We start from the raw sequence: 13513 nt of genomic DNA, 5'->3' as shown, positions 1-13513 counted from the left end.
GGCGGCCAAGTCAGTGATAAATTCGACAGTGGGCATGAGAACCACTGGTAGGACAATTCCAGCCATGGGAGTAACAGGAGTAGTCCAGCACTACCCTGTTAGCAGACCAGCCGAGATTACAATAGGGCCTTTGCATACCAAGCATTCCTTTTTGCTGGCTGCATCGGCACCAACCAATCTCCTGGGAAGAGACTTACTGTGTAAAATGGGGTGCGTCATTTATTGTACTCCTGAAGGTGTATTCTTGGACATACCTGAGAAACACGCTCAGGAAGTGCGAGACATGTTAGACTCCCCATCAAAATTAATGTCACATACCATTATGACAAATAGGAATCCATCCCAAATAGAAGAGATGACATCTCAGATACCAGAGTCACTTTGGACAAAAGACGGACAAGACACTGGATTAATGGCAAACGTAGCTCCAGTAGTTGTACAAGTAAAAGATGGTAGGATAGCTCCAAAAATCCCACAGTATCCTCTGAAGCCAGAGGTGGAGTTAGGAGTTTACCCAGTAATAGAGCGCTTGCTACAACAGAGCATTCTGGTAAGAACGTCCAGCACTGCCAATAGTCCCATCTTCCCTGTTAAGAAGAGTGGGGGGAGGGGTTACAGGCTAGTGCAGGATCTAAGAGGGATTAACAAAATAGTTGAGAGTCAGTTCCCCGTAGTACCAAATCCAGCTGTCATCCTAATGCAAATCCCTCCCACTGCCAAATTTTTCACTGTTATTGACCTCTGCTCCGCTTTCTTTTCGGTACCTCTGCACCCTGACAGCCAATATTTGTTTGCATTCACATACAGAGGAGTCCAATACACGTGGACTCGATTACCCCAAGGTTTCATAGATAGTCCAAGTATATTTTCTCAAGCTTTGCATGATTGTTTACAGTCTTTTCAACCAGACAGTGGATCAGTATTGATACAGTATGTGGACGATTTATTACTGTGTTCAGATTCACTGGAAGCATCTCTGAAGGATACGAAACAGCTCCTGTTTCATCTTTCAGACACCGGACACAAGGTGTCCAAAGACAAGTTGCAATTATGCCAAACTAAGGTAAAATATTTGGGACACTGTCTAACACAAGGACTGAGACACCTGACCGCTGATAGAATCCAAGCAATTAGAGACATGACTCTACCACAAACCCAGCAACAGATCAGAACGTTTTTAGGAATGTGTGGGTATTGCCGTAATTGGATCCCAGGGTTTTCCATTTTAGCGTTACCTTTGCAGGAAATGGTCTCCTCAAACAAACCTGATAGGATTTCGCATACAGACGAGTCCGAAACAGCATTTGAGAGACTCAAACAGTGCCTAACGCAGGCACCAGCACTAGGTATGCCAGACTATGGGAAACCCTTTGACCTATACGGAACAGAAAGTGCTGGTTGCGCGGCAGGTGTACTAACCCAAAAACACGGTGATACCAGCAGGCCAGTTGCATACTACAGCGCTCAGCTAGATACGGTAGCGCGATCCCTCCCCACATGCTTGCGAAGCGTTGCTGCGATAGCATTGCTAGTGACAAAAAGCGAAGATGTCGTGCTAGGCCACAACCTCACAATCCATACGCCACATGCAGTATCAGCCTTATTGAATTATGCCCAAACCAGACACGTCTCATCAGCGAGATTTACAAGATGGGAATTGGCACTAATGGCCCCCGTAAACATCACCATAAGGAGATGCAGTGCATTAAATCCTGCAACATATCTCCCAGGTGTGCCTGGTCAGGCACAAAGGGTGGAAGGTGAGAGTGCTGGGGAAGGAGGATTTAATACAAAGGAAGATACACATGATTGTATGGAATATTTGACCCAAAATTTTACCGCAAGGCCTGACATCAGTGACAACCCACTGGAAGATGCAGAACTCACGTTCTACACGGACGGTAGTTGTCACAGACAGTCAGACTCGGGAGACTTGTGTACTGGATACGCAGTCGTAGATGACCAAGACACCATAGAAGCGGAACCGCTAGGCCCACCTCACTCAGCCCAGGTTGCTGAACTGGTCGCCCTAACCAGAGCATGTGAATTGGCTAAGGGTAAGTCAGCCAATATCTACACCGATTCTAGATACGCATTCGGGGTAGTCCATGATTTCGGAGCCCTATGGCGCCTCAGAAATTTCATGACGGCAGCTGATACACCGGTAGCGCATGCAGCTCACATAAAAAGGCTTCTAACAGCGATACAGGAACCCGACAGAGTGGCTGTTATCAAATGTAAAGCACACACATATAGCCAAGACCCGGTATCACTTGGTAACAGCCGAGCAGACGAAGCTGCTAAGTTAGCAGCTGCTACCCCCATACAGACAGACACCACACAACTGATGGTATTCAATACCATCAACACACAGAAGTTGTGTGAAATGCAAAATTTGTGTTCCACACAGGAAAAGGCAGTCTGGAAGGCAAAGGGATGTGGCCAGGAGTCCTCAGGACTCTGGACGGATGGACATGGTAAACCAGTGGCCCCCAGAGCATATCTTCCATGTCTGGCTGAAGCAGCTCACGGGCTGACTCATCTAGGCAAGGAGGGAATGTGCAAATTGGTAAGAGCCTATTGGTGCGCCCCAGGATTCTCCTCTCATGCGAGTAAAAGAGCAATGTCATGCCTTACCTGTCTGAGAAAGAATATTGGAAAGGCAATACCTACAGAACCATCCCATATCCCACCTGCCGGCGGCCCTTTCCAGGTAATACAAATTGACTTCATACAATTACCCCCTTGTCGGAATTTGAAATATGTACTTGTTTGTATAGATGTTTTCTCGAATTGGGTCGAAGCATTTCCTGCAGCTACAAATACCGCTATGTTTACAGCTAAGAAAATTGTGCAGGAATTTGTATGTAGATATGGTATCCCTAGAATAATCGAAAGTGATAGGGGTACCCATTTTACAGGTGATGTCTTTCAAGGAATGTGTAAATTGATGGGAATTGATAGCAAGCTGCACACTCCGTACCGTCCACAGGCGAGTGCGAAGGTCGAAAGAGTGAACAGCACTATTAAAAATAAATTGAGTAAAGTGATGGCAGAGACAGGATTGACATGGCCAGAAGCTTTGCCCATTGTATTGTACAGTATCAGAACCACTCCCAGGTCCCCTCTTAATCTGTCCCCTTTTGAAATCTTGTTTGGTCGACAACCGCATGTCATGATTAACCCTCAGGATGATTTGAAATGTAACAATGAAGTGACTGTAAAGTACTTGATTAACATGAGTAAACAGTTAAGGAATCAAAATGATAATCTGAAGTTGGTGATTCCTGATCTACCTGATAGTAATTGTCATGACATTGAACCTGGGGATTATGTAATGATACGGAATTTTCTACGCTCAGGTTGCCTTATTGACAGATGGGAAGGACCATACCAGGTCTTATTGACTAGCACTACAGCACTGAAGGTTGCTGAGAGAGAGACTTGGGTCCATTCATCCCACTGCAAGAAGGTCGCTGATCCAGAGAAGTCCCGTGATAAGGAACAGACGGTAGAGGTTGTATCACTGGAGTGTCTGTTCCAGGAGGACTGAGGCGGCACCTGAGCCTTGAAGACCGAGAGCTGTTGTCGACTCCCCACTCCCTTTTATTGTTTTTCTCCACTTCCCATCCCCTCTCCCTCAAATGTATTTTTCCTCCTTCTCATTCTTCTTCGTCTCCTCCTCAAAGATGGACTTGCCCCAAGAGACTGTGATCCGGATTTTCCTGTTGACCATGATGTTAACCAGAGCAGTCTGTTCCGGCGAGAGTACCATGGAGGTCGATAGAGGTTCTGGAATGGGTTCTGATGATAAAGATGGAGGCGTAGTTTTCCAAGATCAACCTAACCAACAAGCAAAGGCGAGTATCAGAAAACGATCCGATAGCATTGATCATAGAAGAAATTGTGACGGATTGTTAGCTGAAGAAAACTGTATCTGTAGGCTCTGTAACAATGTCATTGAGGATGGGTGCATTAAGAAATGCCAATCCAGTTTTAATATCCATATGGACCGGCATCCATTGAGTGACTATCACTCCTTAGTGGGTAACGTATTAAACAAAACAGATTGTTGGGTATGCTCTCAAGTACCTCAGGGTCATAGCAAATCAGGGCTAGTACCATTTCCTTTAACGATAGGGGAGGTACTTGAGTTAAATGGTGGGAGACCGGTGGACAGGAGGTTTAATATCTCCAGCCCTCCTAGTTTGAAGCTCCACCAATACCACGTGGATAGGTCCCTATTATGTTTCAACATCTCCAATCCCAGAAAGCCGGGAAATTGGGAAGTATCATGGAGTAACCACACCATGACCTTTTCACATAGAGCAGATAGAATGCCTACAGATACAGAGCTTGTACGCCACATAGCCAGTAGAGGAAAATCTTTCCGGTATAGATACACCTTAGGAAATAGGATTACTAGAGTTGGAGAAGTATCACCAGGATACTGTGCACATATCGTACAACCTGATACGTGTATTAAGCAGATGGAAGAATTAGGGCTAGGAGATTTCACCTGGAAGGTGTGTAATATGGTAATGTCTTTCTCCGTCCCATATGTTCTCCCCGATGATGCATATTTCATATGCGGGAGAAAGGCGTACAAGTGGCTTGCCCCAAACTCTGAAGGATTGTGTTATATTGGAAGAGTATTGCCTGAAGTAATGACTGTAACTCATGATAAAATGAAAGACATACACCGTGGTGCCCAAGCTCCTTATACTCACACTCATTACGAGCACCTCGTTAAAAGACAACTGTCAGACAGGTTAGAGCATCCGGCCTCTGATCTGATCCATGAATCCACCGGGATTCAGGTTCTGGTGGCGTTAGATTTCACTCGCACCGCTCGAGGAGTGATGAATTATAGATACATTTCCGCACTCGCCAATTTGTTAGATAATATCACTGAAATGTATGATGACACGTTTAGATATACTGGAAGAGAACTTCAAGCTTATAAAACAGAACTGGTACAGCATAGAATGGTTCTTAATTACCTCACAGCAGTGACAGGCGGATATTGTGTTACATTGGCAACACAGTACGGCGTGAAGTGTTGCACGTATATCACAAATAGCACCGAGGATCCGGTAGAGGTCATAGACCAAAAGATGGACGATATTCTCCAATTAAAGTGGGAATTTCGCCGAAAACACAATCTCACTCTTGCTGCTGTAGGTAATGAGCTGACTGGTTGGGTGTCATGGTTGAACCCGCGAAATTGGTTCTCCGGTTTGGGAGACTGGGCTCAAGGAGTCATAATGGATGTTGGGAAGTTTCTCCTATGTATCTTAGGTGTCGTTATATCGATTGGATTGATATTTAGATGCGGGCAGGCTTTAATGAGGTGCAAACAAAGTACCAGAGTGATGAGTTTGAGGAGTGAGGAAACTGTAATTAACCTGGATTTGATTTATGACCCAACGATAGAGACAATGATGTGATGAAAATGCGATTTCTACGGTCCGTTTCTTTCACCTGTTTTTCTGGTTTTTCTCCAAGATAACAAGACCCCCTTGGACGAGGAAGTTGATGAGACGCTATACAGACAACGGATAGACCAAAGGAGAAGTTTTGACCACTTGAGATATGGACACTTGATGAACTTTGCCATGGATCCCCAGTTTCCCTAGAATTCTTAAAATTACGCTAGCCCAACATTTTTTGTAAATCTAATGGCATTGACAAAGCTTATTGCTCACGCTTAAGGAGCAAAACAGCGCAAAGAAGACGACTTTCAACTGATACCGAACAAAACTTCAACCGACAGATGTACATTAACCTGACATAGAATACCACCGCATTTACCGTAATTATGTCTTTTCTTCATTTCTACAACCCTCAGATAATGACACACATAGTATAGGGAATACAGGCACAGATATCAGCAATCACATATTCCCCCATTCATGTATCATCAACTAAAATGTGCTCCCCATTTTGTTCAAAATCCGAAAAGAGCTCGGTAAAGTTTGACAGCCCATCCACAGACCTGTACCACGGGATAAGAAGGAATTCAAATGTATACTTCGCAATACCTCGAAGCTTGATTTACAACACGTACGGCACGATGATACATGACCCCCCAAACATGGACTCATACACACATGCTTCTGCTATCTCACTAGGTCATACCCTCTTCACACCTACTCCTCTCTCCTCCCTTACCCAACCATGGAAATGAATTAACCCCTAACATATATTTTTCTCCTTTTGAAATGTTTTCAGGAAGTGGCAGTTATTATTGACTGCCAAAGGGTGGACTGTCAAAGTCAGAAAAATATCTCTATGCACACTACCATATTTGCACCTCACACAGGTCCGTGCTGCGCATGCGTACGCTCTCCCGTACGTGCGCATACTCACAGTCACGGGCACCCGCAGGCGCATGGTATGCGTATTTACGGTAGAGTTTATGCGATCATAGCGTGCGACTCAATCATTACATATTTTCACTAATAATGTATTTTGTAGATCATGGTCCCTTTGATAGATTCTGAAAGTTTGGTTAATATAGAATGTTTATGAACAGAGGAATCCCTCTTTGTTTGATACGAAGGGTCAGACAGGAGTAATACAGTGGTGTTTAGTATCCATCGGAAGAATATTTAATTAGAAATATTCCGGTGTTGGTTTGAAGCAGATCAATCGCTCGTGCAAATAGTTATGGACATAAGAAGTTTATGAACATTTACTTTATTTGCACTTTATTACCCATGCGGCGGGAAACCCAGTTTCCCTCCCACCTGAGCAGTTGGAAATAGTCACAGCCCACCTGTATGAATCAACCTATGACCTTTTGTTATAATGCGAAGCCGAATTCCTGTGTCCAATGAACAATGAGATTGTAGGGACCATTGAATTGTATTGTGTGTGGGGCATAAATAGCAGGCCGACCATATCCAACTTCACTCTCTTCAACTGTTCTCATTGCTGATAATCGGGAGCTGGATATCGAGGCGCATGCGATCGTTCCCCTTGTGCGTAAGTTTTCTCCGTAATCATATTGTCTTACTGTGAGCCATTTCTCTCTCTCCCTCCCTTCTCTTTCTTTCGTATTTTTCCTTGATTAGACTTGAATTGTATGGTATTGTATTACCTGTGTAGTTCACCTGGTTAGTTGGTTTATGTTATATTGTAGTGTATCATTTGTACTGTGATTCCTTTTGCAAGTATAATAGTCATAATACACATAATAGGTTTCGGACCCTAAGCCCAGGTATCTGTGTATTCTTTATAGTATTAAGTATTCTCTGAGCGTCGGTTACGCTCAAACAGCTTTGTAGTTAATCAGGTTACACAAGGTTGCACTTACACTTCGTCTCTACATTAAGGTTTACTGTGTATTTCATTGTTAAGGGTATAGATATAAAGGTTTAACGTTGTGAGCGTCTGCATCGCTGGTGATCTCCTCGTGGTCCCGAGCGCCGCTACGCTATAGCGAATCATTACGATAGGTCAACAGCCAATAGTCTGCCTGCCTGCGATCACTTGGCCGTGAGTGAACGTGACGCCTGAGCGTCTCGATCACGGCTAAGCGATCGATACGCAACTTGCGTACCCTTACGGTACTTCTCACGTAGATAGCGTACAGTGTTCTTAGACCTCATAAAGGGTCATATATACGATAAATATTTAGCTTTATCATATGTCTAGGGCTATTCTTGTTTTACACAAAACTTTTTCAGCATAGCAGGGCTGCACAAGCGTTTGCAGCCCTGCTATGCAGAAATATACTCCCTCATAGGCGGCGACTAGTTGATCGCATGGGCACCAAAAAGTTGCTTTGTGCAATCAACTCGGAATGACCCCCAATATGCATTGCAGGTGGATACCACCTAAGGATGCCTTAAGCTAACAACAACACAACAAAGGTATCCAACTCAACCTACTACTTTAACTACCCACATGTCAGGGTGGTGACAATGACTCCCTTAGGGTTGTACAGTCAACTACCAGTCAACCAAGATTAGTGCACCTCAAATTCATATTATGTACACCTGGCCTGTTAATCTGCCATTCTTGTCCTGCTCATGATAGCAAGCACCAGAATAACAAAACAAGGCAAAACCATAAAAAGTGGGTAGGAAGGGTGGGAAATCATCAAACATGGAAGCTTAGCCCTACTAGCTCAGGTCTGAAATACATAACACATTGACACACCCCTCCGACAGCGATAGGCTAAATGGAAACAGATGACCTGTGCATATCCGGCCAAATAAATACTGATACCTGACTGATGTGCAGGATGGACAGATTAAACAGAGGGACATATTGACTCACCATGTTGTATTATAGTTGTAATAAAGTCTCTTTATGTTAATAGTGATATGTGTAGATTATGAGCCTTATTAAGCTTCAGTTGAAAATAGCAAATTCGCACATCGAGCAAATATTGGATGACTGTGCATGGTCTACGACCACATTGCACATGGGCAAAGGCTGAAATGCACTCGTAAGGCGATCGCAGGCCCGCTAAAGTGCAATCGCATAGCAATTGCCAGGAAGTGATTATTTGTGGGAGGTTGCAAGGCATTTTTAGAGAGTGGTTGGAGAAACACAGGCCTCTCATGGCCTTTATCAGGGCGTGCATCTGTCAGCTGCGATTAAAACATTGGTGCCGCTGCGACTGCAGTTGCGTATATCCTCCGTATGCATGGGTCAACCAGAATTGTCGATGATACTCGGTTTCTGCATCTAGATGTAGCCACGCTCATTGTGGCTGTGACTAGGTGCATGAGCACCTCATTTACCACAATGCGAGCGAACACCAGCGTGCATCTTAGTTGCATTAGTTAGACTAGGCGTGCTGAGAGGGCCTGTGCAGGCGCATCGCAGCCAGAATGAGTGTGGCTACATCTGTATGCATCACAATTATGGGAATGCATACATAAATTTGCAAATGCATTAGTGGGCTTCTTTTACCCTTCTGGGCGGCTCTTCATATGCATTTTTTAGCAGAAATAGTTCTGAGAAGATCAAAATTTCTGTCTTAATAGCGATCCAAGCTTAATGAAGTCCTATGTGTGAATAGTGCTGCTAATCCGAAATAGCCAAATACTAATGTACAACCATTTTACATTTACCAGAGATTCTTTATTTCACAGTGACTGACAGGGTTAGAAAACCTCTCTGTACGATATGCAGCAGTAAACTACCACTGGGACTGGACCACACAGCGATGAGAATATATTGCTGCCCGAAACAACTTCTCCACAGATGAAAGAGAATTGGAAGCACACTGTGCAGAATTAAGAGATTCTAGAATATGCTGCAGAGTTTAGAAATAATAATTTATGCTCTTGCAAAACACAGCAGCATTTTGGATGTAAGCTAGTACCTTAAGATTGGGCCTCTGCATGATTTTTACAGGAAACCAAAATGTTTTTTTTTTTATTATTATTATTATTATTATTATTATCCGTTATTTATATGGCATCACAAGGGATCTGCAGCGCCCAATTTCAGAGTACATAAATGAAAAATCCAAACAGGACAATAATGACATACAGTTGAAGACAATGGGGGTAATTCTGAGTTGATCGCAGTAGAAACATTGTTAGCAGTTGGGCAAAACCATGGCCCTCATTCCGAGTTGTTCGCTCGTTCTTTTTCATCGCATCGCAGTGAAAATCCGCTTAGTACGCATGCGCAAAGTTCGCACTGCGACTGCGCCAAGTAACTTTACTATGAAGAAAGTATTTTTACTCACGGCTTTTTCTTCGCTCCGGCGATCGTAATGTGATTGACAGGAAATGGGTGTTACTGGGCGGAAACACAGCGTTTTAGGGGCGTGTGGCTGTAAACGCGACCGTTTCCGGAAAAAACGCAGGAGTGGCTGGAGAAACGGTGGGAGTGCCTGGGCGAACGCTGGGTGTGTTTGTGACGTCAACCAGGAACGACAAGCACTGAACTGATCGCACAGGCAGAGTAAGTCTGGAGCTACTCTGAAACTGCTAAGTAGTTAGTAATCGCAATATTGCGCATACATCGGTCGCAATTTTAAGAAGCTAAGATTCACTCCCAGTAGGCGGCGGCTTAGCGTGTGTAACTCTGCTAAGTTCGCCTTGCGACCGATCAACTCGGAATGAGGGCCCATGTGCACTGCAGGGGAGGCAGATATAACATGTGCAGAGAGAGTTAGATTTGGGTGGGTTATATTGTTTCTGTGCCGGGTAAATACTGGCTGCTTTATTTTTACACTGCAATTTAGATTGCAGATTGAACACACCCCACCCAAATCTAACTCTCTCTGCACATGTTATATCTGCCCCCCTGCAGTGCACATGGTTTTGCCCAACTGCTAACAAAGTTCCTGCTGCGATCAACTCAGAATTACCCCCAATATAGAGTAGGACAAGTACAAGGTAAATAAACACTGACATACAGTAAGTATCAGGGGGATTAGGTGTTGTTTGGGATGGTTTAAGTAAGAGAACGATAAGCACATGAGGGTTGAGGGCCCTGCTCGTGAGAGCTAACATTTTAAAGGGGAGGGGCAGACAAGGGTGACACAGATGGGGTAAACAGTTTTTGTCTTCCTTTTGGAATAGTTTATTTCTAAATAATAATAATGACTTCATGCTTTATGTAGGCCTAATGTGGTCACTCACATGTTGATATTACAACCCATATTGGACAGTTCTGCATCATATGTAGCCACAAAACAACTCAATGTCAAATAATAAATTGACTTAACTTGATAGTGTATGTTGGTGAATGAAGCTGGAAGATGGCTGCTATTGGCCAGTGTGTGGCTAACTTGCAACTGCACTAACAGGTCCCTGTATCAACAGAAGAGGCCACCGGGTCAACAGAAGAGATCCAGGTAGTCAGTCTATACAATGAGCATCTGAATGTTGCTTAGAGCTGTAGCTAGAAATATTTGAACCCTGGGGGAGGGAGAGCACCGGCGCCATCTTCACCCACCCATACAATCATGCAAAACACAAAAAGAACACACCTCTAAAAACAATAGGACCAATTAATCACATGATGTTCTGCAAATCAGTCCCCACTTTATTATTATTTTTCAATCACTCCATTCTTCTTTTTTCAATTTAAAATATATAATTTTAAAGGACTTCTTTGTTTGAATCAGTAGTAAAATTTATGTGAATTCATTTTCCAAAGCTATTGGACCAAATCTTACATAAAGTTATGTGATTTTAACTACAGTAATTGTCCTCTCTGAGTGGACAGCAAGGTACAGTGGTTAGCATCTCTGCCTCACAGCACTGGGTCATAGGTTTTATTCTGACCAAGGGGTCTATTTACTCAGCCTTGGATACAGATAAAGTGGAAGGAGATAAAGTACCAGCCAATCAGCTCCTAACTGCCATATTACAGGCTGTGTATGATAAATTACAGTTAGTAGCTGGTTGGCTGGTACTTTAGCCCAGATTTATCAAACCTTGGAAAGTGATAAATTTCACAGTGATAAAGGGGGTGATTCAGACCTGATCGCAGCAGCAAATTTGTTAGCAGTTGGGCAAAACCATGTGCACTGCAGGGAGGTGGGGGCAGATATAACATGTGCAGAGAGAGTTAGATTTGGGTGGGGTGTGTTCAAACTGGAATCTAAATTGCAGTGTAAAAATAAAGCAGCCAGTATTTACCCTGCACAGAAACAAAATAGCTCACCCAAATCTAATTCTCTCCGTAAATGTTATATCTGACCCCCCTGCAGTGCACATGGTTTTGCCTAACTGCTAACAAATTTGCTGCTACGATCAGGTCTGAATTACCCCCAAAGTACCAACCAATCAACTCATAACTGTCATTTTTCAAACTCTGGAGCAGATGTATTAAGCCTGAAGATGGCATAAGGAAGTGATAAACCAGTGATAAGTGCAATGTGATAAGCGCACCAACCAATCAGCTCCTGTTAATTTACTTATTGGAGCTGATTGGCTGGTGCGTTTATCACCTTGCACTTATCACTGGTTTATCACTTCCTTATGCCTTCTCCAGGTTAATACATCTGCCCCACAGTCTCTAACATAGCAGTTATGAGATGGTTGGCTGGTACTTTATCACCATGCAATTTATCACTCTCCAAGACTTAATAATCCTAGGCCTTTATCTCTGTCCACTTTATTTCCATCCAAGGCTTAGTAAATAGACCCCATAATCTCCAATCATTTTATCTCCATCCAAGGTTTAGTAAACAGATCCCCAAGTCCCTATCTGTGTGGAGTTTTTTAATGTTATCCCTGTGTTTGTGCAATTATTCAAATGCTCCTATATCCACCTATAGATAAAACATACTGGCAGGTAATTGGCATCTGACAAAATGGTAACCACACATGTTCATCTAACATGTCTCTTGGTAATCCATTTAAATTTACGATAATTAGGTCAAAGTCATTATGAGGCCTGCAGTATCATCCTACATACAAAGACTAAAACTACATATTTTACACTTTGTATGGCATTATACACTCACACTGCACTGTGTACTGTCGTTTGTGCAGAGTTGTCAGAAAAATACACATACTCTTGAAAATCATTTCATATATAAAACTTCTTATAATACCTTTATCCTTTACATTAGTTGGCACATTGCCCCATACACAATACTAGAGCATTGTTTTTTTGTTTAGTATTCATTGAATCGGATTGTATACAATGTATATTGATCAGGTTAGTAAAAGTTACATTATTTTTTAACACTTCTATTTGAGCTAAATGGTCACAACAAAAAAACACATTTGTCTTAATTAATTTTTTTTCCATCTTTTAACTGTATGGGGTAGTAGAGCTCATCTTTGATGTATTATGCAATTAATTTGATGGATGGCTAATTGAGTCGGTATGGCATACCATATGTGTGCTCATGACCTCTGTGTCAGTGGTCAGATTTAAGCTGCACACGATGGAAGATGGAGCATATGCTGTCATGAAAAATGCAACTGCCTGAGATATCATAAAAAATATCATAAAGTCAGTACAGCATTTAACATGACCTACTATAAAAAAAAAAATACACGTACAGTAGTGAAAAAATATGCAATGCAACAAGTTATTATAGGCCATGGAAATTCCATATTAGAGTAAAAATATAATGTCCAATCAGTTGTGGTGTTATTTGATTAATTAAACAGAACAGTTAGATAGATAGATAGATAGATAGATAGATAGATAGATAGATAGATAGATAGATAGATAGATACATAGATAGATAGATAGATAGATAGATACATAGATCTGTTTTTTATCACAAAAACATCTAAAATCACATAATTTGGCCTTTTTTTTTTTTACAGTATTATTAACCTCAATAACATTAATTTATTGTAACAGTAGCTGTAGTGACACATCTAAAATTTTGCCCATCAGAAATAAAATCTGCCCTCATTAGTGATCAGCACCCTGCACCTAGAGTGAACACTAATTTAAGTAAACACTATTAAAAATTAATTTTTATTACTGGGATAAAAGTATTCAGAAAACTAAGAAGTGGAAAAAAATGTTGAAAGCTGATAAAAGATTAGAAAAGAGAGAG

The sequence above is a fragment of the Pseudophryne corroboree genome, chromosome 5 (assembly GCF_028390025.1).
Source record: "Pseudophryne corroboree isolate aPseCor3 chromosome 5, aPseCor3.hap2, whole genome shotgun sequence".
Lineage (NCBI taxonomy): Eukaryota > Metazoa > Chordata > Amphibia > Anura > Myobatrachidae > Pseudophryne > Pseudophryne corroboree.
Note: the sequence above shows the minus strand (reverse complement) of the source record.